Source organism: Gorilla gorilla, chromosome 10 (genome assembly GCF_029281585.2).
Source record: "Gorilla gorilla gorilla isolate KB3781 chromosome 10, NHGRI_mGorGor1-v2.1_pri, whole genome shotgun sequence".
NCBI classification, from domain to species: Eukaryota; Metazoa; Chordata; class Mammalia; order Primates; family Hominidae; genus Gorilla; species Gorilla gorilla.
The window spans coordinates 41719610-41747286 of NC_073234.2; the positions used below are offsets into that span (position 1 = coordinate 41719610).

General features: G+C 37.6%; 1 protein-coding gene across 2 annotated transcripts in view; it reads right to left on the reverse strand.

Annotated features, from left to right (window-relative positions):
- SLC16A7 (solute carrier family 16 member 7) overlaps positions 1-27514 on the reverse strand; it is a 191582-nt gene extending 164068 nt beyond the window's left edge. The window contains exon 1 of one of the 2 annotated variants that reach the window (XM_031016541.3): positions 27226-27514. The gene's annotated coding sequence lies outside the window, so the exon portion shown is untranslated. The remainder of the gene's footprint in view (positions 1-27225) is intronic. The other variant, XM_055359221.2, reaches the window with a different exon arrangement.
- Between the last annotated feature and the right edge of the window lie 163 nt (positions 27515-27677).

The window sequence follows — 27677 nt, forward strand, 5'->3', positions numbered from 1 at the left end:
ATTACTGTAATTTACTACATTTATATAATACAGAAAAAAACTATAAAATAATCTCAAAACCCTACCAACCTAAAAATAGAAGAAAAATTCCTTAATCTGATGAATGAAATCTATAATAAATCACAAATAAAAACAAAAAACAACCAAAATCTGTAACATCATACTTAGTGCTATCCCTTTAAGAGATCAAAACAAGACTGTTATTTTCTTAAACATCCTTCGCAAAATAGTAAGACAAAAAAATAGAAATGGAATTTAAGAGGTTAGAAACAAAATTCTCTTTGCATACATTACAGATAAACTATCAGAATAGGGTGGAAAATCTACAAATAAAACATAGAATTAATTAGATAGTCTAGCAAGTTTGATAGATAAAACATCATCACATGAAAATAAATTGCATTTAGCCACAAAATACAGAACATGTAATTTTTAAAAGACAACATATATGGTATCTCGATATATAGGTTTTCCTTAAAAATATAACAAAATATATCAAATTTATATAGATAAAATAACTTTTAAAAACATAAGACATAAAAGACCAGAATAGGGAGATAGGCCATTCTCATGAATTGAAAGCTTCAATATCATAAAAATGCCAATTCTCCCCAAATTTGAAATTGATATATTGATTTAAATGCAGAGAAAACTCCTATTATTATGATTTTCTATTTGAAAGCCCTAATCTATAATTTATATGAAAGATAAAATGGCCAAGAATGACAAAGTCATTTCTAAAGTAGAATAAAGGTGAGGATATGGGGGATTTGCACAATGATGAAAGCTGATTAAAAAGCTTTGGTGATTTCGACCATGAGAGGTGCTAATGCCATGACAGATGAATTTAACAAGGAACAGAATAAAAAGTCCCAAAATATATACATACGCACATACAGACACACACACACACACACACACACACACACACACACACACACACACACACACAGCATTCAGTAGGGAAATGCTATTTATTGCTCTAGGCTAACTGATCATCCATAGGGGAAAATATGACACTACCCTTTCCCCTCCCACCATGCAGAAAAAACAAAAACAAAAAAAGAACACCAGATGGATCACCATAGGTGAAAAAACAAAGCTGGAGCTGAATTATCCAATTCAGTAGTCCATAGCGACATGATGCAAATTAAAACCTACATTAATTAAAATTAAATTTAAAAATTCAGCTACTCAGTCACACTATCCATAATTCCAGTGTTCAATGGCTACATATAGCTAGTAGTTATTGTTTTGGATATTGTCAAATATAAAATATTTCTATCAGTGCAGAAAAATGTTTCAAACAGTGCTGGGAGATATTTAGGATAGAATCTTTATGACCTTGATGTTGGGAAGCATGTACTAAACAAAAAACCACAAAGTAAACAAACAAAAAATCACAATGGAAATATAGCTTATAAGTTTAGCTAATTCATAATCACATATCAAAAAAGACTGTGTAGAAAATGAAAACGAAGGCTTTAATCTGAAATGTTTCTGAAATACATGCAGAATATACAGAATATATAACACATATAAAACAATTAGAAGATAAAACAATCACAGAAAAATAGACAAAAGATTCATGAGGTGCTTCATTCTCGTTGATGAAATAAAAGATAATTGAAGTCAAACATTTTATCAATATATGTAGGATTGAAATGTTTGACCAAGTTCTGTGTTCTATTTTAAATTACCAAGAGTACTCGGGGAACAACAACCTACGTTTTTTCAGCCTGGAAGAAAGACTACAGTGGCTTACACAGAAGCCCAGCAACATATAAGTAGGTTGAGAATAATGTTTGAACATGTTATTAAATAGATACTTCTAATGTTAGCTTATCCTTCATTAAAAGATAGTTTTTCTAGCTCACTTAATAATTTACCTTTACCTTATTTTGAGCACACAGCAGAATACTTGGGAGGCCCACAGTGCATTCACACCACGTTTCACTCTGAATGTAGAAGTTGACAGTAACTAAGGCATTAATTTTATATTTATTTCAATTAGAAGAATCAGAGACCACAAAAGTGTGCATGATTGGAGGGTGGAATGGAAAAAGTAGACAGAATTATAAACATATGATGAAATACTGTAAATATAACTAAAATGCATAATTTCCTCAAAACAAAGATAGATTTCCATCACTGGAATTCATGAATAAGTATTACTCAGCACCATCCCACATCCCCACCCCAACCCCCCCACCTAAATAAAACCATAGACATGATTTTTTAAAATCATACTTTCTTAGCATATAAAATTTGAAGTCCTTGAAGTGTTTATAAAGACTTTATATTTTAATAATTGTTAAATGTTAAAAAATAATGTTTGTATGCCTTAAAATTCAAAACAAAACTATGTTCATACCACATAATCTAAGTGTTTTGCCTCTGAAGTTCCTTGTAATCTAAGAATGACAGGAAAACAATTAGTAGCCTGGCAATTCTGGTACAAATTGAAGGGCATTAAATGGTGCACAGAGAAGTAAGGCATTCAAATCAGATTAAATATTAGGAAACATATGACAATGACTACTAATAATTAGGAAGAATCCACACCATAAACAAGGATTCCTGCTCAATGGATGGAGAGTGAATGATGGGTGGTAGCCTATAGTCCAGGGAATCCAGAAATCATCACAGCCATGATCACTTTACAGTAGTCAGACTTCAGCTTTCGGATGGGGTTCAAGGACTGCTCTATCCAGGAAAGAAGACTATAAACAACATGGCAGTGCTACAATACTCACACGGATTGGGAGACAGATTTCTACAATCAATAATCAGTGTGAGGAGCAGTCATGAGTTAACCCTAATAACAGAGGAACATGAAATTCAAGCTCATGAATGCAGGCATTTAACTTACCAAAAAAATAGCAGTCTAGAGAACAGTGGTGGAGACCCATGGATAAACCATAGTGCACCAAGTCTTGCCTCAGACTTGTTATTTAAAAACACTGCTAAAAACGCAACTGTCCGGTGGGCTGTTTAATTATATATTCTGCCTCAAAAAAAGATTATATTTGGGCTTGAAAATACAATTGATGGGCCAACTTTGCATAGCTAAGGAAAATAGAAGGCCATAAGCTCGGACATTGGTTTGAAGGATAATTTTTTTAAGTACTACTGTGATTAATAAAAACTATAAATATTTCTCCCAGTTTGGAGTGGGTGAACTTATGTGCCTAATTTTATTGGTTTCTGATTAATACTCCCATTTGCTTCCCTTTTGAGCCATGTTCTTATCGTACATTTGATTTCTCTTCCTCACAAATGCTTGCCTCCTACTTCCTCCTCTGCTACACAGGCTCTCAATCATTTCTTTTGCCAATTTCCTATTTTCTGGTCCTTCCAGTGGAGACACACAATGTCTATGCTATCCTGCTGTCTCGAGGATGAAAATACAGGCACCATTCTTTTCACGAAACCAAGAACAGGAGTGACTAGAAAGGCCTTAGTCATCAACTTGCCAGGCTGACAGAAATGCAAAAATAAATACTATGACTTCCAGATACCACTGCATGCCCTGAACACACAAGCAAGGTCAATTGGTTGATACCTACTTCCTTAAAATTAATTCTAATGTAGACCATTTTTTGCTGTCTTCCTCTTTTGTAAACATACCTCACTGTAAATTTTTTTTCAGAGGAAAGGGTTTTTATATGAAGCAGTAGGTAATTCCCAAGTCAATCAGTTTTGCTTTGCATCTAGAATCTCAACAATGAATCTATAATACTCAGAGTTCTTCACTATGGCAAAACAGAATAACATGAATATCCAAACCTTTTTCATAGGCAGGGAACAATGGTTGCAAAAAGCAAAATCCACACAGTGCAGTTTTTAAGAAAAAGAGGAGAAAAAAAAAAACCACACAGTATCAACACAGAACTCAGCTGCAGAGTGTTGTTAGGCAGCTGCCCTCTCTGTCTCTATAAGGAACAATTCAGTTGCTATTAGCATCATCTAAGTGCTAACGTGTGGAATCTGGGGTTAGAATGTCTAGTCTCAAATACCATCTCTATTATTTACTAACTTTGTGAATTTTAGTGAGTCACTTAAAGCCTCAGTGTCTTGGATTGTTTTCTGTAAAAACTGAAGTTAATAATGGTCCCTATCTCAGGTGTATGGATTAAAAAAGGTGACACATGTAAAGTGTTTAAGATAGTGCCTGGGACAGTAGATAATCAATGTAAATCATTATTATAATTGCTTATTTGGAACATATGCTCCATTCTTCTCCTTGCCTAGCAATTTATTCCACTTGCACATGCCAACAGAGCCACCAGTTCAGAGTTAACAGTATCTCACAACTGTAGTGCCCATAACCTCTGGCATACTCAGTCCATGTCACGTGAGGTACACATGGCCACCTTCACCTGGTCTGTGGGTAGGAACAGATTATCTTAAAATCTGTCAGCAGGAAGTCAAAGACCTGCCTTTCTGGTGTGAATGTTTCTAATTTATAGATTTATAAACATGTAAATGACACAAAGAATTCACATTACATGTATTTTCCCTCTCAAGATAATATTAAAATAACATTATGAACAAATGAAGCCAGATGAGGAAAAATGTTCTGCTTCTAAGGTGATGAGGTCACTGTATGCCTGCAAACCTTTTAATTGAAACCGGATAATCACTTTTCATGGATTCAGTAAGATTAATTCACTGGGTAAAATAATGGGCTAAATAACCTCCAAGATTCTTTGATTGCACGATTCAATTTTACACAGAGATTGTGTAATACAATGCATGATATTAAATTGAAATGAAGTTTTTAATGCAAATCAGGAATGTAAATTTCCCTTTGTTTGACTCCTACAAATCCAAAAAGGAATCTTGTAAATCAGATTAGGTAAAGGCTAAATGTTCATTCAAATAAAAACTATTTGGTAAAATGTTCATGTTAAAGTGTGAAGTCACTCTAAAAGGTTAAATGCTCACATTAGATACATTTAACATTTAGGGCTATTAAAGTAGTTGAGAAATAAAATAGAGTCATGGAAATTTTCTTTATAATCAGGTGTTGCAAATGGGAAAATACAGGAGCAGAAAAATCACAAAATTATATCAGCATTAAACTTTATATAGAAAACGCAGCCAAATGCCAAGTAAAACATAATTTCTATTATCAAAGATATCATTTATTATGCCAATATTTTACGGAAAATAGGTGATTTCCACAAAATTCAGAAAAAAAGTGATTTTCAGGCAGGGAGAAGAGGATGATAGTGCTAGTGATACCATTTCTCTTTGAAAGTTCTTGATCATAATATCTATGTGTACTTTATTACCAGAACAACTATTGGAAACGGAAGATCACACACCTTAAGAGTGTGATTAACGAACAATTAAGACTACAAACTATGATGTATTTTGGACTTGGAAGGGAGCATTCTACTTTACAAGAATTAGTTTCCCATAATATTTATTTTAATTACAGTGGTGAGTGCAAAAACTGTGGAAGGAAAATTCCAGCTATTTTAGCAGATTGGCAAACATTAGCCAAAATTTAGGAAACTTACTCCTATGCTTCTTGAATACAGGTGACTTTTACTCATCTTTTTTGCCCCATTATTGAATAGAACGTTATTTGTAATTTCACAGGTCTCTCATGCTAGAAAGAATGAAATGAGACTATATGGAAACATAGATAGAAAAAGTATTACATTTATAATAGTATAGCAATTTATGCTAGCCATGTGGTTTAACAAATGTTTAAGTACGTGGTATGTGGGATAAAGCTTTAGAACGAGGTGAGAAAAATAATTTAGGGATGCTGAGTTGTGTAGCTGATAATCATATAAATGGTGCTGATAAGCAGTGTAGCAATATAAGCTATAATACTATGGCTCTAAAAAGAAAGATAATTTGGGATAAAGATATCAGGAAATGATTTCAATATTCACTATTCCTGCAATATAATCTAAATGTCTTTGCCCCTTATGAGGAAAAAAAAATCTCAAAGATACAAAAAAATTGAGTCACAGTTAACAATAGTAAAATATAGCTATATTTCAGTAATTAAAAGCTTTTACCAGGAAATGAGTTCAAAATTTTAAATTGCCTCTATGATGTGGCAATGCACAGAAATAAGGAAAATCAAGATGTCAGTAAAACAAATGCTTTTTATAATTATTAAAACTCCAAAGTTTGGGAAGAAAGAGTGATTCTATCAATAATAAAACAACAATAGTGATTTCACATTTACTGCCTAATGATGTTCAATTTAAATTATTTGAGTCGATTAGGCCAGACCTTAGGTCTCAACAATTAATTCAGACCTCAATAATTTCAGTTATTATTTTGCTATTATTATATCCATATTAAAATTTTAATAAACCATATAATTCTTATATTTGTGATTTTTATTATGAAAACAAGCACAGAGCCTACTTCGACATGCATTGTAAATCACCTGAGATCAGGTCACATGTTTAGAACTGTGAAAATAAAATCCAAGTTTAAGTACTCTTCAGATATGTACAGGGCATTATAAATAATATTTTCAAAATTCTAGTTTGTCTATAAAGACAAAGGTCTTTCCTTAAGGCAATGTTTCCTAAATAGTCTTCCATAAAATACCAATGTCCTAAAATCTTCTATAAAAATGGCATCAATAATCACATAAGCTTGAAAATTTCTAAACCTAGCAATTGTCTGAATATAGATTGGAGCCTAGTGCCTGTCCAATATCAAGTAGGATTTTATGAGTATATTAATAAAATGGATGAGAAGGGTGCATATATTTAATAAGAAGGAATCATTTTGCCTTTATAATTTTTACAAATGTACTCTAATTTAGGTGATATATTCCCATGACTAAAGACTCACAGAATAGAGCAGGAATACAAGCAGATTAAATTTTTTATTCCCGATTTTGCAAAGAAATGAGGCTAAAAATAATACTAAAATACAGAAGTGATTTTATTGATACACCACAATATTAACTCAAAATATTATTCACTGGAAAAATCTAGATTATGTTATACTGTTAAGCCAGCCACCTATCCAAATAATGCATTTATGCTATAACATATAACAAAACCTATAAAACCTCACTTATCTTAAGTAAATTCTCAGGCAGAATATGATTTTTAACTGGGTAATGATGCTAAAAAATATGCTATTAACTGCCATAGTAGAAATAAGTTCTGGTAACCTTTTAAATAATGAATGTTGGGAAAAATGTGAAAATAAATTACATGTATCATAGTTCTCCTCATATAATAGGCTCACTTTGGAAATAAAATTCCTTTAATTTCCATGACCTATACTTTTTTCCAGAATAAAAGTTACCCAGTTCTCTTGTGTCATTCTGTTGAACATTCCCTATTTTTACCCTCACAAACAGCTAACTTGAGACACTTGAATAACTAAGGAATTGAGTTAAGCAAAATCCTAAGGCGATGGGCCTATTTTTGCACAACTGAAGGCAAATAAGATAACTTAAAAATCAACTGCACATAGTTCTTTTTTGTATTTTAAAAACTAATTTTTTTATTAAAAAAGCTAAAATATTTATCAAATTTAAAATAAGTGCAGAAAAACATAAGAACTTACAGAAAATAAATGCAAATTTAGGCATGTTTAATGGTCTACCCAGAATATTGCATGACAAATGATTTTTTAATTGTTATCATTGCTTAATTCTCTTTACTTTTGCTCAAAGTCAATTACAAAATGCTTGGGTAAGAAGTAAAAGAAAATGTTTCCACAAAATGATGTTATTTAGGTACTGTCAGGGTGCTTCCCACCTTCAGTAAATACTTTAATAAATGCCTTCAATTTTTATGTTATATGCCAAGCAAAATGCTGTACAATAAAATACCTACTCCATGTATTTATAACTAAAGGTTACAGGCCCAAGGTGGTAAAGCAACAAGCCAGTTACCTCAGGCATCATGCTGTTTGTGTGTGCTTTATGCTTTTCTTTGTCAGGCTGGCTTCTGGGAACTGTTAGGTTCCCATGACTATTATCTGTAGTTTCCCCTTCCAGTGAAATTGAAGGGCATTACAGGGAACAGTCACCAGGTCCTGGCCAGAGTTGATGCCAAGATCCAACAGAGTCAAGTGATGGAGCAGGAACCAGGCCAGGGTGCAAGATAGGTAACAAACAGGTTCCAGCAGACTCTCTTTTCGATTTCCTGGCACTTTGGAGTTAGTAAGGATAAATTCACATCTCTCATGAATAAAGTGAAGTCCAGAAAACACTGTCAGCTACACAAGCATCTTTATGCTGTTTAGGACACTATTTCAACAACAGGCCAATAACAGATTTCTGAGGCAATGGCAACAATATCCAAATACTCCAAGAGTATGAACAGTCACCAAAGGGAAGAATGCCTGGTAACTTTGCTGGTGTGTTGCTATACAGTGTGATAGTTTCACAGATGCAGGAAACACTTAGCAACTTAGTGTTTGCCAGTCTTGACACATAGGCCTCTCCATGTGCCTCTTTTTAATCTTATCAGAAAATTCCTCTTACAAGAGATTGTAAAAAAAACAAAAGGTAAAAGTCAATGTCAAATGAAGTAAGAGCAAGTTTTTAATAGTAATCACTGCCATAACTGAAACAAAATTATACTGAAAAATTGGTGAACGATGTGTGGTTTTATTTTTTTTCATTTTCAAATTCTAGGAATTTGAGAGACTTCTCACGGATGTGAAAAGGAGAGACCTGTTCTCTTAGTCTGTTTGTGCTGCTATAAAAACAATACCACAGAATGAGTAATTTATAAAGAATGCAAATTTATTTCTTATATTTATAGAGGCTGGGAAGTCCAAGATCAAGGTGCAGGCAGGTTCAGAATCTGGTGAGAGGTCCTGTCTCTCCTTCCAGGATGGTACTTTGTTGCTGCGTCCTACTGAGAGGAAACATTGCATCCTGAAATGGCTGAAGACAAGAGCAAGAGGCCCAAATGCTGCACGGAGCCTCTTTTATTTATTTATTTATTTATTTATTTTTATTTATTTATTTTTTTTTTGAGATGGATCCTTGCTCTGTCGACCAGACTGGAGTGCAGTGGTGCAATCTTGGCTCACTGCAAGCTCCACCTCCCGGGCTCAAGTGATTCTCCTGCCTCAGCCTCCCAAGTAGCTGGGACTACAGGTGCCCACCACCACGCCTGGCTAATTTTTTGTGTAATCCCAGCACTTTGGGTGGCTGAGGCAGGTGGATCATCTGAGGTCAGGAGTTAGAGACCAGCCTGGCCAACATGGCGAAACTCCATCTCTACTAAAAATACAAAAATTAGTAGCACGTGTAGTCGCAGTTACTCAGGAGGCTGAGGCACACGAATAGCTTGAACCCAGGAGGCGAAGGCTGCAGTGAGTCGAGATCGCACCACTGCACTCCAGCTTGGGTGACAGAGTGAGACTATGTCAAAAAAAAAAAAAAAAAAAAAGGCTCTCATTCCAATAGACTATCTGGGAGCACATGCTGCATCAGGATCAGAATGGACCTGTCATTTGTATATCATATTTGTTTCATTCAATAAGGGTTTTAACAGTATTACTGTTCATAATCTTAGCATGTTCTTCATCATCTTGTATCTCTAGTTCTGCTTTTATGAAAGAAACCATATTCATACAGAAATACCTCATTTACATAACTTTTTGTTTGAATTGTTGGTCATAGACTCTTAGCTTTGGTAAATTACAACTTAAATATTGATTGTCTAAAACACAGATGTTCCATGCTCTTGACCAGACCATAAAAGTTCTCAATTAACAACGAAGTGTTTCATTTTTTCCTCATAATCTCTCTCCTATAAAATACCATTGAGTGGGTAGTATGTATCTTCTACATACTTCCTTGTATCTTCCCACACTTCCTTGATTGTGTATCTTTTCAGAGTCAAGAAAGAGATATTTTGTTGCCAACGCATGGATCAGATTCTCTTGTCAACTGCAAAGAAAAGTTCCACTCATACTGTAATACTATTAGACACTATAAAACTTTGCTGTACACTGAATATATATGTCCCCAAAACTAATATATTGTAACCTAACTCCCAAAGTGATGGTATTTGGAGATGGAACCCTTGGGAGGTGATATAATTTGGTTGTGTCCCCACCCAAATCTCATCTTGAATTGTAGTTACCATAATCCTCACATGTATGGAAGGGACCTGGTGGGTGCAATTTAATCATGGGGTGGTTTCCCTCATGCTTTTCTCATGATAGTGAGTGAGTTCTCACAAGATCTGATGGTTTTATAAGGGGCATTTCCCCCTTTTGCTCAGCACTTCTCCTTCCTGCCATCATGTGAAGAAGGATGTGTTTGCTTCCCCTTCCACCATAGTTGTAAGTTTTCTGCGGCCTCGCAGCCACGTGGAACTGTTAGTCAATTAAACCTCTTTCCTTTATAAATTACCCAGTCCGGAATATGTCCTTATAGCAGCACGAGAACATATTAATACAGTAAATTGGTACCAGGAGTGGGGTGCTGCTGTAAAGATTCCCAAATACGTGGAAGCGACTTTGGAACTGGGTAATAGGCAGAGGTTGGAACAGTTTGGAGGGCTCAGCAGAAGACAGGGAGATGTAGGAAAGTTTGGAACTTCCTAAAGACTTGTTGAATGGCCTTGACCAAAATACTGATAGTAATATGTACAATGAAGTCTGGGCTGATGTGGTCTCAGATGGAGATGAGGAACTTTTTGGGAACTGGAGTAAAGGTCACTCTTGCTATGCAAACAGACTGGTAGCATTTGCCCCTGCCCTAAAGATCTGTGGAACTTTGAACTTGAGAGAGATGATTTAGGGTATCTGGTGGAAGAAATGTCTAAGCAGCAAAGCATTCAAGAGGAAGCAGAGAATAAAAGTTTGGAAAATTTGCAGCCTGATGATGTGATAGAAAAGAAAATCCCATTTTCTGGGGAGAAATTCAGGCAGGCTGTAGAAATTTGCATAAGTAACGAAGCCAAATGTTAATCACCAAGACAATGGGGAAAATGTCTCCACAGCATGCCACAGACTTTCATGGCTGCCCCTCCTATCACAGGCCAGGTCCAGGAGGGAAAAATGGTTCTGTGGTCTGGGCTCAGGGTCCCCCACTCTATGCAGCCTCAGAATGTGGTACCCTGTGTGTCAGTTGCTTCAGCTCCAGCCATCGCTAAAAGGGGTCAAGTTACAGCTCAAGCCACTGCTTTAGATAGGGCAAGCCCCAAGCCCTGGCGTCTTACACGTGGTTTTGCACCTGTAACTGCACAGAAGTCAAGAATTGAAGTTTGGGAACCTCTGCCTAGATTTCAAAGGATGTATGGAAATGCCGAGATGTCAAGGCAGAAGTTTGCTGCAGGGGCAAGGCCCTCATGGAGAAACTCTGCTTAGGACAGTGAGAAAGGGAAATGTGGGGATGGAACCTCCACACAGAGTCCCCATCGGGGCACCGCCTGGTGGAACTGTGAGGAGAAGGCCACCATCCTCCAGACCCTAGAATTGTAGATCCACTGACAGCTTGCACCATGTGCCTGGAAAAGCTGCAGACACTTAATGCAGACACTTAATGCCAGCCAGTGAAAGCACCTGTGACAGGAGCTGTACCCTGCAAAGCCACAGGTGAGGAGCTGCCCAAGGCCATATGTGACCATGTTTTGCATCAGCATGACCTCTATGTGAGACATGGAGTCAAAGGAAATCATTTTGGAACTTTAAGGTTAAATGAATGCCCTATTGGATTCCAGACTTGCATGGGGCCCAGAGCCCCTCTGTTTTAGCCAATTTCTCCCATTTGGAATGGGTGTGTTTACCCTATTGTATCTATTAATAGAAAGTAACTAACTTGCTTTTGATTTTACAGGCTCATAGACAGAAAGGATTGCCTTGTCTCAGATGAAACTTTGGACTTGGACTTTTGAGTTAAGGTTGAAATGACTTAACACTTTGGGGGACTGTTAGAAGGGCATGATTTTGTTATAAAATGTGAGGACATAAGTTTTGAGATGGGCCAGAGGCAGAATGATATGGTTTGTCTGTGTCCCCATCCAAATCTTCTCTTGAACTGTAGTTCCTAGAATCCCCCACATGTCATGTTAGGGACCCAGTGATAAATAATTAAATCATGAAGCAGTTACCCTCATGCTGTTCTCATGATAGTGATCAAGTTCTCACAAGGTCTGATGATTGCATAACGGGCTTCCCCCTTCGCTCAGCACTCATTTCTCTCTCCTGCTGCCATGTGAAGAAGGACATGTTTGCTTCACCTTCTACCATGACTGTTAAGTTTGCTGAGTCCTCTCCAGCCATGCAGAACTGTGAGTCAATTAAACATCTTTCCTTTATAAATTACCCAGTCTCAAATATGTCCTTATAGCAGCATGAGAACAGATTAATACAGGAGATGATTGAGTCTTAATGGTAGATACCTCATGAATGGAATTAGTGACCTTATAAATGAGACCTAAGAGAGCTCTCTCACCACTTCTGCTATGTAAGCACACAGGTATAACACTGCTATCTGTGAATCAGAAAGCAGGCCACCAGACACTGAATCTGCCACCATCTTGATCTTGGACTTGCTAGCCTCCAGAACTGTGAAAAAAAAAAATTCTGTTGTTTATAAGCACTCAGTCTATGGTACTCTGTTATAGCAGCCCAAGCTAGGACAAAACATAAACAAGACATACTGTCATTCAGCTCAACTGCGTCACAGTTAGAAACATATATTATCTCAATTATGTATTTCAGAACAGTGTATTACTATTAAAGAAACACATTTTTAAACATGTATGCTGGAACATCATTACAGCACTATCTTTATGTTTCCTATCAGAGGGCTAGAGTTAAGAGCTAAACTGTCTATAATGAGGGACTTCCTAACTCTTCTGGAATAGGTTTAAGATGAACCCTTACATTGAATTTCAAATTATAATGAAGTTCTGGTATTCTAATGAAAAAATTATTAAGGTTTTTTTGAGTAGTCATTCTCATTAAAGTATAATTGGAGCTGAATACACCTGTTTAATAAGGTATAATCAAGCACTCAAAAAAGAAGAAAACAATATTCAAATCCCAATTATTTAAACGTAACCCTAATTCAATAACATTATCTGTGTCTATTTGATTTCTTGATACTAGCATCAATCCCAACATACAATTTATAAGGTTAACACTTTTGAAAGAGGAATTGTACATGTGGAAGAGTCAAAAAGTAAAGTATTGCCAACATTTTTCTCATTCTTTTAAGTTTGCCTTTTGTTTTTTGAAAAAGATTTCCAGGTGTAATTCTGACATTTAAAAATATGATGATTTTTATTTTTAGCTACCACATTTTAAAAGAACAGAATCCTAAATATTTCTCTTGCTGCCCTGTAATTTCCCTCTTCTATAAATTGTGTGTGCAAAGAGGGAGGATTCCACTCTACCTCGGAAGAAAACACGTAATATAAGGGAAAATATGGATTTTTGAAATAAACCTTTGTTTCCTAACCAGCCAGAGCCATTCTAAATTGGAGATAGCAATGCCCAGGTAATAGAGATGCTGAGGTTGTCAGGGAATGATTAAGGATTGCATGAGGTGATGCTGTAAAAACTCTGTAACTGTATGTTTGGCACACACTTAGCACCAAGTTTGTTACCTGCCTTCTCTCCTTTCTCATTCCAAAAATCTGAGTGTATAAACTGGATTTTGCAAATCCTTCAGACACCAAGAGTACCAAAAAATCATATATTTAAATTTAGGTTTTATAGACCACAAGCAGTTATCTGAATGCAAAACTGAGCAAGCATTAAGTATTACTGCTTCAAGACAAGAGCTAATAGAATAAGAGGCCTAATAAAATGTAGAACAATTTAAAATAGCTCATAGATTTTTAAAAGTTGGATGGAAATGTTACAAAATTGGCTCAGAAACCAACACCCTAAATATGGCACTTTGACATTCAGAAGGAGCCACAAGGTCTCTCTCACTTTCTCCACCCTCCACCACCCTCAACCCTCCAACCCCCTATCTACCTGTGCCCCCCGACCCACATCTCTCAATCTTCTATGTCTCCCAAAGCACAGAATGCAGTTGTTCTCTAAGTCGCTTATCTGCCTAAAGTCCAGATATGCCAAAGAATAAAACAACTACTGCAGGTCCCTTCCCTGAGTCTTCATTAACTGAACTCATATTGCAGAAAGGAAGACTGAAGTCTGTCAACAAACCAGGACAGATTTTTGTCAGCAACCCTTATCGGTTCTTTGGTACAAATGGACTTTGTCCCAGGACGCTGTATGTTCTTCAAGCCTATTGAATTCCCTAAAAATCATTTAGTATCTCCCTAAAAGCATCCATCCTTTGCCATCTTCCATTTCCCTAGGAAGTAGGTTATATAAGCATCTGTACCACATAGGGATACCGGGAACTCACTCGGTGATTCTTCCCTGGGCATGACAATAAATTGTATGCCTTTTCTCCAACTAATCTGTCTTTTGTGAATTGATTTTTCAGCAAACCTTCAGAGGGTAAAGGGGAAACTTCCCTTGGCCCCTACATAATATTCACACTTAAAGTAACTGACCAAATATGCATAATAATTTTGATCATAAATACTGAAGTATCCCAATGAACAGTCATAATTAGGTTTCTAGGCATTTAAAATATTTGTTGGTGACACTTTTTTTAGAAGTGTTTCTTCCCCACCTTTATTTGGAACATTTGAAAATAAATGTAGATAACGGATTCAGGTATCTTAATGAGGTAGAGTAACAAATTTGTGTTATTAACAAAAATAAAATGAAAACAAATAAAAATACACATTTCCTCATACAAGTATTTTTTCTTAAATTAACAGCATATATTACTTAGAAATTTAATGGTAAAAAGGAAACAATTTTATATAAGCCTTAGATCTGATGTCTATAAATCCTCCTGTACCAGGACATTACTCTGTTTGATTAATGCTCTCCCCATGGCACAAGAGGCCAGGTTACATTCACACAGATGCTAATGCAGCCTACAGGGAACACAGACTTACATTTTCTTAGATTATCTGTGGCTTCCTCTGAATCATTCACCTTTTCCTATCTACTTATTAGTTTGTCATATCCCTTAGTGATACTCAAACAATTCTGCAGTTTCTGCCCCTTTTTCAGTTCAGAACAAGAAGCTGGTATGAAGTTGCATTGATTCGTTCTTTTTCTTCTGGAAGCTGTCACTGCTTTATGAAAATGCTTTCAAGCACTTTATTGTTACATCAAAGACACTGCAACAAGTAATGGGTAATGAGGACCTATATGGATATTAAGAACTGATACTACAGGAAACAGAGAAAATTACAAATGACTGAATATTAAGAGGCAAGGTAAAGAGAAAAAGAGTTGTGGGCAGAAAGTGACAAAGAAACAGAGAGAGGATGCAGAAAGTTATAGTTCCATAAAATATCAGTATATTCAATAAAAATTTGCAGAACCATTTGTACTAAGAGCTAACTCAACTTTTTTAAAAACATGGCACAATGCTTTGAATAGAAAAGAATTAAGCCACATGATAGAACAAATTGGGATGTTCACTTTAATAAACTTCTGAAAGTATATTCCTATCTATGTTCTAGCTCAAAAAGTTTTTCATTTTAAGAGTCCATTTCTGGATGTTATTGGATAAAGAGGATCTACTTACAAGTTTTGTAGACTTATGTCAATTATTTGATACATCTGTTTCCTAATGCTCTCTGTTACAAAAATGGAAATAATAACATCTACTTCATTTGGCTACTGCAAGTTTTTAATGAGATAAGGTATGAAAAGCTCTGGGGACACCCTTGGTACTTAGTTGTATGTTCAGTATCTAGTATTTATTATAAACAGTGATTAGAAAAAATATTAGAGTTATATCCAGCATTCCCTCATGTTATGAAAATAGAGACATGGGGGAGAAAACAGTCTCTGCCATCAATGCAAAATATTCAGTTTTATCCAGTGAATAAATATCCTAGATCAGTGATTTTCCACATGGATTATATTTTAGCCACACAGATTATTGAGTAAAATATAACTTTTAAGTAGTTAATTAGTTGATTCAAATGTTTCATCAAGTTTAAGAATCAGCGTTCCAGATACTTACAAAAAATATTCATAGACAAATGGTTATAGCATTATATAAATTATATACAGTAATATGATCCTTATTCTTCAGCAGACTTTTAATTTATCTATTGGTGTACTTTTGATTTTGAGTTCTGTGGCACTTACTACGACTAGCTCCTCTCTTAACTAAAGACTATCCATCTCTCAGCTCCAAAATAAATTTCACTTGTTTCATTAATGTCTTCTTTGATTCCTCCATCAGAAAGCAAAGTATCTTCTGAAATTCTAGAGCAGGATTTAATAATTTTTTTTTCTCTAAAGTGCCAGATAGTAAAACTGTTAGGTTTTGCAGGCTAAGTCACAACTACTCAACTTTGCCCTGCAGCAGGAAGGCAGCCACAGAAAACAGGAAAACAAACAGGTGTGGATATATTCCAAAAACACTTTATTTACAAAATCAGGCAGTGGTCTGAATTTGGCCCAAGGGGCTATACTTTGTCAACCTCTATTCTAGAAAATCATGTTCTCTATCATTAATTTTGACACTAATCTTACTCTGGGTTGTGCCTTTAATTAGTGGGTGTGTGTATATATATAATCACACACACACACATATATATATATATATTCACACATACACACACGTACACACACACACAATATCTCTAAAATTTCAGTCTCCTTTGGAGGATGACAGACAGAAAAGATGTCTTATACATATTTGTCCAGGTATTTTTGCAGAGTACTTCATATAGCAATGCTTAATTATTTACTGATTTGAATTGATTTAAGGTATGGGAGCCAAGATCTAGTTGTCATTAGCATCTTACCTGCACTGAAACATTGGCTGAGGCACTGACTCTTGGGGTGCTATAACGGCCAGCCTCACCTTGCTGAGTCCCTATTCTCCCTATCTGTAAATGAATATAATCTATCTTACATGACAATATGAGGATTCAAAATATGTATAAAACAGCAAACACACAGAAGACACTTAAATGACATCAATAATTATGTTGGCATGTGTTTTAATTGGAACAAATATCTCTAAGTCATTATAACAGAATGATTATTGTCTTGCTCTTTGTGGTAGTTTTTACATGTGTTTATGTGCGCTATCACATCTAAATGGAATTTCCCTCTTAAAATTCCCTTAGGTTGTATTCCCAACTGGTATTACTAACTTTATAACTAAGTGAAAATTTCACCACTTAAACATTTTTGCAGCATCAGTATCAGCACTTGAATCTCCTCATATATGTGCCAGAAACTAGAATTTTATCCCTCTTGAAAAGATCCACATTATTTTAATATTTGTTTATTTTCTGACCTTCCTACTTGGGTCATGCTGGGAGTACCAATATTATAACTCATAAATACTTTTGTACAGAATAGAATGCCTCAGGAGTAAAGAAGTTCTGCCTCAATATATGCCAAAAATAAAGGTAGAGATAAAAATGACATTATTATGATTATCATTTATTGACTACCTACATTATTTCTCCAACAACAACTCATAAAATAAATTTTATTATTTCCAAAATGAGAAAACTGGGGCTCTAAAAGTTACATACCTTGACTGTGGTCAAACAGCTTAGAAGTAGCTTAGTCGAAATTTCACTGGGCTATATCTATCTGTCTTCAAAGTCTCTGATCTGACATGTGACACAGATTGAGAAAAAAGGAAAAGAGAATAAAGAGATAACTACAGAATAAGACTGACTACATAGAGAAGATGACATGAGAGGTCTACAAAAAAATTGGCTCAAGGACATAAATTGCTTAACCTTGCTTTGAGAATATATTTGATATCTGTGTAACTCAAGACTAAAAAGGACTTACCTGTTCTATTTACAGCCATCTCTCTAACATCCAAAACAGTGTCTGGAACACAGCAGGGGAATAAATAGTTGTTAAAGTACTGCATTCTATGCCTTCAAATATGTCAGAGGCTTTATTCAAAATCCCTCTTCACTGTAAATTTGATATATACCCATCTATGAGAATTCTCCAGACCCTACTCTGTTCATGCACTCACTGATACCCACAGCACAGGGCTTCCATGGGAGTCTTGCCACCTCCCACGTATTCTATCCCTACCATCTTGCAAACTGAGTTATAGGAATGACATCCTGGACTTACTGTTCCTTCGGTCCCTACTGGTTCTCCAGCCTCCTTGAATCCACAAGGGGTTGTTACTTTCTCTAAGCTTTCTAGCTTGGTTCCAGGTAACTCCTTCAAATAGTAAGGAAGCCTTATCATTCCTGTTGACTTTATGTTGTAACAGACCCAAACTCATTATACCTGACTACTAGTCTCTGTTTTAAAAAATATTTATCAGACTTTGCCTGTAATCCCAGCACTTTGGGAGGCTGAGGTGGGAGGATCAAAAGGTCAGGAGATCAATACCATCCTGGCTAACACGGTGAAACCCCATCTCTACTAAGAATACAAAAACAAAAATTAGCCGGGCGTGGTGGCGGGCACCTGTAGTCCCAGCTACTCGGGAGGCTGAGGCGAGAGAATGGCATGAACCTAGGACGCAGAGCTTGCAGTGAGCCAAGATTGTGCCACTGCACTCCAGCCTGGGTGACAGAGTGAGACTCCGTCTCAAAAAAGAAAAAAAAAATTATCGGACTTTTCCCAAGAATGTCTTAAAATTTACTGCACCATGAAATACTTGAAATTAATACTATTGAATAGGTACATTGTGTTCAACAGATTAAAATCCAGACCCTTCCAATGACAAGATGTGTAACCTTGGGCAAAATACTTCACCTCTGTGCTCTACTCTGCCCATCTGTAAAATGAGGATAACAACAATGCTTCCTCATAAGGTTTTGAGGATTAAATTAGTTAAAACATGTAAGGTATTAAATATAGAAGTGTTAAACAAATGTAAGCTATTCTTACTTAAAGCTTATTTTTATAACTTTACTTAATAGCCACTTATTTGGTCCAATGTCTTTAAATTCACTTATTATACACACACACACACACACACACAAAAGACATGTTTGTTGTTTTACTACTTAGGGCATTAATCTATAAAAGAGTATAATTTTACTGAGTGGCTAATTTCCAATTACAATCAAAAGTTAAAGTGAGCTTTCCTATCATCCTCCAGTGGTTTATTCATTTATTTATTTATTAAACTGTCGGCACAGAAAGGAAAGTTCAGCCCTGAGATAACTATGGGATTCTCCCAGAGGTAGATCGCTATATATACCTTGATTTCCCACCCTGACTTCACCTGAAGAGATATTGACAAGTTACATCATGAACAACAGTTCCAATATTTACACTCAAAGCCATTGTTATCTTTGAAGTATTCTATGCATTTGTGGACTTTCCTAAAGTTGAATTACTCCACAATACAGCAGCCTTAAATAAAGAATGTAACCAGGTCACATGTAAAAAACAGGAAGAAAAACTGAATATGTTAAATTGATAGAGAAAAAAGACATGTGAGCTGTCACCACATTGGTACAGTATGTCATTCAAACGAGAAAGGGATTCATTTCACGTGGCCCCAGGAAGCTGAACAAAGACCCTAGGTAGAAACAAGAAAATCTGAGTCACAAGTAGAACTGCCTTTAAAAGAACAGTCTGCCTCAGTGTGTACACTTAAATAATAGATGGTGGTTTATTGAACATAATGAAAACAACACATAAAAGTGGAAACAGATGTCCTCCAAGTTTCTTGCAACGCTATAATCCACCAAAATGCTAAAGATGATGTAAATATGAATACATTATTATTCCTGACATCTACAACTTTATAGTATATTAAGAAACTGAATAATTATATAAAATCAACTATAATAGAATGTTAAGACATTCTATTATACAATGTCAAATAAGACATTATAAACATCATGTTCCTGAAATTTTAGAAAAATTATTCTACCTATCCAGAGGTGTCAGAGGAAAATTGTATGTGGTGTTTAAGCTCAGCTTCTTAGAAGGTGAGGTTAGAGCTAGAAATGGTAGGAAGTTAGATTCATTTCAAGATAAAAGAACAGCATGGCCAAAGATTTGGCAGTAGGAAGTAGAATGAGAATGAACGAGGCATGAGGACAGTTCCATTTGAGTTGAGTATGATGGTAGTGGGAGATGAACATGGAACAGCTGTTTGGACTTACATCATGCAGGGACTGAAATGTCAGTCCTTGGACCTAGGTGATGGGAGTGTTACTTAACGAAGGTGTGCTTCCATGAGAGTATCTGATACCATGTACAGAATTAACTGGTAGGGTGAGAGACCAGAGGTGGGAATACCCACTAAGAGACTATTACATGACTGTAGGTAGTATGTCAAAAGCACCTGAAACTTCTGGCAACAACAGAATAGAAGGAAATAATTAAAAAATTATTTTGGATGTACACAAGTCCAAAGAAAGGGTGGTCTCAAAAGCTTCGAGGCTAGAATACTGCTGATAGCAATACGAAGAATGGGGGTGACAGAAAGAAAGAAGACAAAAAGGAAGGAAGAGACCACAGGATACTGGAAGTATCAAAAGCACAGTAAAGAGAAGCTGTCCTGCAAACATCTAGAAATGTCTGGAAATGCCTAAAAGTTGAGGGAAGGTCAGGACTGCAGCAAATGGCTTGGGAGTTATTCCTACTGAGGTGAAAGCGGAGGTCCAGAGCAGATGAGCTTTGTCAATCAACAGAATGCAGGCTAAAGAAAAGTCTGGCCAGACTCAGTGGCTCATGTCTGTAATCCCAGCACTTTGGGGGGCCAAGGTGGGCAGATCGCTTGAGGTCAGGAGTTCGAGACCAGCCTGGCCAATATGGTAAAACCCCATTTCTACTAAAAATACAAAAAATTAGCCAGACGTGATGGCAGGCGCCTGTAGTCCCAGCTACTCAGGAGGCTGGGGCAGGAGAATCACTTGAACTCAGGAGGTGGTGGTTGCAGTGAGCCAAGTTCATGTCATTGCACCCAAGCCTGGGTGTTGCAGTGAAACCCTGTCTCAAAAAAAAAAAAAAAAAGCCCAAAACAGAAACTGGGGAACACATACTTATATTGAATACGAGGTGAAAGGCGAGCTGGAGAAGAAGCAGTAAATGAGCGGTGAGAGAAGTAACAAAATAAAGAGCACATGAAAGCCAAAACAGGAGTTCAAGAAGCATTACGCATGAATACTGCCAAAGGTTATTGACAGTCCAAAGCAAATAATTTGGAGTCTAGGAGGTCAATGATGCTCTGATTATTAAAGTTAACAGTTGTTATGCCTTACTAATAAAGAACTCATTGTTTCAAAACAAAATATTTTTATACAAGAGTATTATTTCCATCCTTTAATGAAAGGCAAAATAATTTTGAAAGTACTCTGATCCCAAATAAATTGTTTAAACAATCTCAATTTGATCTTATTGGCTGACAGTTTTCAACCATATGGATCACCATTCCACCACAGGTATATTAAAATGTAGAGAGGCATTTTTGATTGTTACAATGACTAAGGGAAAGCCACTGACTTATAGAAAACAGAGATAGATCATTGTTACGGACTTAATGTGTGCCTCCAAAATTCATGTTGAAATCCCAATCCCCAAAGGAGTGGTATTAAGACATGGGGACTTTGGGAGTTAAGTAGGTCATAAGGATGGAACTCTCATGAATGGGATTAGTACCCTTAAAAAAGAGAGCTCTCACTCTCATCCCACCATGTGAAGATACAAGAAACCAGCAGTCTACAACCCAGAAGAGGCCTTCACCAACACCTGGACCATGCCAGCACCCTGATCTCAGATTTCCAGCCTCTAGAACTGTGAGAAATAAATTTCTGTTGTTCATAAGCTACCTAATCTGTCTATAGTTTGCTATCGCAGCCCAAATTTACTCAGAAAGGTCACAGACACCCAATGCTCTGCAGTGAAAGAGACAGTCCTACACAATGCAAAAGTGTCCCACCCCAAATGCCAATAATCCCACCTGTTGAAAAATACTGTCACCGACTGCCATTTATCACTGAATTTGCCTTTCACATATTTGAGAAGAATTGATGGAACTTCATATCCTAGAAATTTTGAAAATCGTTTTTAAAATAAGATAAATGTTAATATCCCTTAGAAACTTATCAAATGCATGCTTTGTAGTTTTATTTTTTATTCTTATCTAATCTAGTTAAAAAAGATATAGATATTCAAGTTAATTACTTAGTAGGGCAGCTGCTTTGTAAAAAGTACCATTCTTTTACATATTAGCTTCAATAGAAATCTGATTAGAGGTATTGACTAATTAATAATGATACATATTGTATTATGAGGTGGAGAAACAGCAAATGCTTGTAATAAAATGCTTTTTACAAAATACCAACATTGTATATGGATCTTTATTTATCTAAACAAATATTTCATTTGTGTTCACCACTTACACAAAATATTTTCTATTGAAAGTTGCTATTTTAATACCAACTATTACATAAAACTAATCACCAGGCTCTATAATTGAACCATACAGACATTTTTGTGGAACTTAACGAAAGTACCTTTAGGCCAGTATCTTGTAGCTGTCGTTCAATTGTCCCATAGGATTTTCATGAGGTCCTTTGAGACTTCAATGAGTATTAATGAAAACATTTACAGGAGTTTTAGTATTAGGTCAGAAAAATTATTTCCAAAAATACTTGCTTCATTTATCAACACTGATATTTGTGAATATGTTGAAATTGTCTATGGTGCACCCAAGTCCCAGTTAGTCCAGCTCCAGCTGGACTAGTTTTATTATAGTCAACTCCAATTTGTTTAATTTTCTCCCATATTTTTAATGATTACAGTTGATATATAAAGACCCTCCACTTATTTACTAATTACCAAATACGTGTGGTAAGTGTTATTTACTCCTCTCGACAATGGTCCATTTTAGGCTAGTCTCTCATATTATGATTTTAAACAGCTGGATCTCTCACATAGGTAGACTCAGCCCCTGGATTCACCATTTATAGCAGCCACTGAGAAAATGAAGCTTTTTCACAAGTTAAAAAAAAAAAAGTTCCATTATTCACTGAGAGCTAGTGTGCAGATGTTTCCCAAGATATTTCTTAATCACTTTGATCCAAACAGTTTTGAGAAAGCCTGTGACAAACCAGGATGACTTCTCAAAGGGAGTCCACTTAATGGTTTATTATGCAATTCAACTTTGTTGTGCCATCTAATGGCAAGTTTGGCATTTCAGAGTTCCCAAAAATCTGTTAAAAATAAGCCAGTGATGCTTATGATAAACTAAAAAACATAAAGCCAAATATTTAATACCTAACAGTAGTTATTGAGTTATTTCTATGCATGTGCTCAGCACAGTGCTATTTCACAGATATTACCTCATTTAATGTTTACAACCAATATACAAAATTGGTTACTATTCTATTTTTACACATGAAGAAACCGAGACTTAAAGAGTTTTAGCAACTTGTCTTTGTTGATAAGTGGCAAAGCTAAAATCAAAACCCAGACAGGCTGGACTTCAGAGCCCCTCCTCTGCCCTGTCCTGTCCCAAGTAGCAGCTCCACAGAGGTTCCCAGATGAATCAGATATACCACCTACTCTCAAAGACCATGTAGCCCAGGAAGAGAGACAGGATGCCTTCCCAAATAATTGTAATTCAAGGTAAAATATAAGAATCAGCCTAAGAGAAGCCCAGATCAAGTTACAAAGTAGTTCAGATGAACACAGATTACTTCAAGATGTGGAAACCAGGAGGGTACTTTTTATTTGGGATGAGTTGAAGGGAGGAGGGGAACAAAGGGCAATAACAGAATGTAATTACTCTTTGCTGCATGCCATTCTATTTATCAGGCACAGTATAAAACAGCTTATATTTGTTATCGTCTTTGGTGTTCAGAACAACCATACAAGTACTACCACAACATTGCATAAGACAAAGCCAGCCAGTGGCTTAACTAAAATTTAAATCCAGTGCCCCTGCATTATGGTCTGCCCTTTTAATTTCTTCCTTCTTTTTTTTTCCTGGTCCACCTTGAGTAGGTCACTCTTTGATGTTTGCACTTCATGGGCACCTTTTGCTAATTTGTCAAACCAAAGAGAATATTTTCCTATTTTGCATAAATGAGCATCATAAACTAGATGATTAGATGCAAGACAAGGAAAAGGAATCCTCAAAAGAGCCTCAACTATTGTGTTCTCAGGGCAGAGTTCATGCTGGATTTCCTGCCAGATTCAGTGTTGAAGGCAGGAGACACTTGGACTTGCTCATTTTTATTTCCTCCTCTTCCTCCTTCCCTCTAGTTCTGCTTCCCTCCCTCTTTCCTTCTTTCTATAATCAGTTGTTCTGAACCATGACATGCCAGACACTGTACTGGGCTATGGAGAAAACAACAGGTAAGGTCTTTGCTCTTATTTAGCTTCATGCAAGGCAGAAGCTATATTACACAGTGGTTAAAGCCAAACAGATCGCACTGGTGCTTGCCCCAGCTCAACCACTTACTAGCTGTACCAGCTGAATAAGCTATGAAACTTTCTGGGCATAAATTCTTTTTTCTGTAAATATGGATATGGACAGATCCACCTCAAAGGGTTGCTACGTGCTATCAGACAGTAGTAGCACAGTGCCTGGAATATGGTGAGCATTACAGAGTTGTCATTATAGTTATTATGTACTACAGTTACTTTACACTCTTAGGAGTGAGTGGATTGGTTTGCCCAAGGTGTAGTAGAAACTGCAACTCAAACTCTTCTCTCAAACAATGGAAATCAATTCATTGACAAAGATAATCTTCAGAGAAGGATCATCCTCCCCTCATAACATGAAGAAAAATCCTTCATTACCTGTTTTTATTCATTAAGGATCACTATTAATGGACAAAAAACAGGCTGAATACAGGTTCCTGAGAAAAGACACTCTTCTCAAATTTGCCTTTTAGCAGATCTTATCAACATTTCTTACAACTGTGGAGTTCCTTTCAAGTTACTTGGATATATGTTTCTTCCATCAAGAGGAGAAAAAAAATGGACTAAAAGGCAAATGGGATACAAGAAAGATTAACCTGGATGACTGACTGACTATATGAGAACTTCTTGAAAACAGAATTACAGCCTCATTCATCTTGGCAACCCTGGTAGGGTGTCTAGACTGATTATAGGGGCTCAAATATAGCCCGTCTATATTCTAGGTACTTACCACACACTTCATTCTTCCCAATATCACTTCAGAGTGGGTACCACCAATCTCATTTTATAGACAAGAAAAAGGTAAAGCCCAGATTGTTAAACAATTACTCAATCTTACAAAAGTGCAGAACCAATCTGTTCTAAAGTTAATTCCCTTTTTCCATGTGAATGTCTCAAAAATGTTTGGTGGATGAATACAGAATTAAAAGCAAATTCTGGAGATGCCTTTTATTTCAGATCCGTGATCCAGGAATATGACTCTAGACAAGGGAGGTTTATTTAGGTAATGTTGCTCTCCTTCCCTTTAAAAGAGCTCAAAGCCAAAAATATAAGCCAGACATTATCAAAGAGCAAATGAATGTCTAGAAATAAACTGAGCATTTATAGAAGGATACACTAATTTGAACATCGGGAAACAGATGTTAAAATTTCAGATCACTTATTATTCAAACATACCTTGGGGGGAAAAAAGTAATATGTAACTGCAAACTGTTGTTGTATTTGCAAAAAATAGTTTCTGAGTTTGTAAGTTGTTACACAATACACTGAGTTTCTTACGGTTGTAATCTTTCCTTTCCACTGAGATCATTCAGTCCCTCACTTGGATTGCTTTAAATATAATGTGCTCAGTCAGAAGTAGAACCTGGAGTTAGGATTGCTTCACCAGAGCTAAATATTAGTCACTTTGCTCAACCCTCATTTGCCCTCTGCTGTCCTCACCCAACTCTCATTTTTCAGCCACACTCCACCAAATGCATACTTAGTGCTTGTGGTTCCAGCAACACAACACATTCAAGCTAACATGTCTGTGGAAAGTTTGCAACCCTCTGAGTTCAGACTGGGGTTAGCCATGAAGCATGGGGTGACAGGAAATGGCATCCAGTAGTCACTCTTTCCTCTGGGTCCAGTCTTTTTCCCATCACTTTCATCATTGTCCGCTATTTTATTCCTCTGCTGCATCTCCTTTGGGACCCAAGAGGGAAGGAGGACACGAAATAATACAGGAAAGGAAATCAAAAAACAATTGTAGAGAAACCATTCCTCGTTTCCTCTTCTATGTCTCGTGTGTGTGTGTGTGTGTGTGTGTGTAAAATTTTAATTTCCCTGGAATTGGAACTACAGAAGTCCCTCCTCAGCCCTACCGGGAAAGTGGCATTGGGCACGACCGCCCTTTCCAAGGCAGTCTGCAATCCTTTTCGCGGAAGTAGAGGAGAAAACGGGGTGGAGAAGGGCGCCGCGATGCAGCATCCGCTGAGAAAACAGGCAGTTCGCACGTGAGCCGGCTCCCAGCCTGTGGCGCCACCTGACCGGGCCTGGCGCCCCCAATGTGGTGCAGTGGCCCAGGAAGACCAGAAGGCTCATGCCCTCCTGAACCCCTGCCAAGTCAGAGGTCCCTTTCTGCCTGGGCTCAGGCCTCGCCCGCATATACTTTTCCATCTGCTTCCACCCCTGCCATCCTTCCTGGGGACCAAAAATGAAGAAAGACAACCCCCCCATCCCCCGGTATTTCGTCTTCCCCTCACAGCCTCTTCCTGTCCTGATCATCTGCTCAAAGAGAAGACGTTCTCTCCACACACTCTCACCACCCCCGCCTCCACCTTCTGCGGCAATGAAGCCACGCCACCCTAGGGGGCTCGGGGGCCGGATGCTGGCGGGGCGCGCACTAGAGACACGCCGCACTGGAAGCAGCCCTCGGAGTTCCGTGAGCCAGGGAGACTGGGGTGCACCGCGCCACGCTGAGTCTCGGTGTAAAAGCCGAGAGCGTGAGCACCTCCTGGCCGAAAGCACGCGAGGCGCTCCTTGCCCAGGACCCCGCGAGCCCCCGCAGCTCCCGGGCAGCTGTCGGCGCGCACTGGCTGACGCGAGCTCTGCTCCCGCGGCCGCTTCGGGGTTTTTTTGTCTATATAAGGGCTCGCTGGCCAACTCTGCGTTGGCACGTTTGTCACAGGCTGGCCATTATTTGCACACACGCGTGCGGCTCCGCGGGCAGCTCGGGTCGCAGACGCAGGCTCGCCCTCCTCTTAGCCGGCGCCTCCTCCTCCTCCTCTCCCCTCCCTCCCCAGCTGTACTTACTTTATCTGGTCTCTGGCGCAGGGTGGGCGCTGCAGCCCTCCGTTCCCAGCAAACCGCAGCCGATTCGCCTCGCTGTCAACGGGTGAATGGAATTATTTATTTATTTATGGCCCCTGACGTGTCCTCGCCCGCCACAGCCAGCGGAGAAGGAGGCGGTGGCGGGAAGGGGAGGCGCGGCTGCTGAACGCCCTTGTGGGTGCGGAGGAGCGCGCGCCAGGGGTGGGGGCCGGACAGGCTGCGGTGGAGGCCGGCCGGGGGGGTGGTGGGGGGGAGCCGCCTCCCGGTGCCTGGAGACCGACTGAGCATGCTCCAAGCGGCTGTCAGAGCTATAGGCACTTTCTCTATCGCTCGGGGCACTCCACTTCGGATTTTAGTTTTGACCAAGGAAGAAATCCAAACGGCAGGTAGATCTGTCTTTCCAGATGGGTCGTAACTTGCTGTATCCGAAGTAC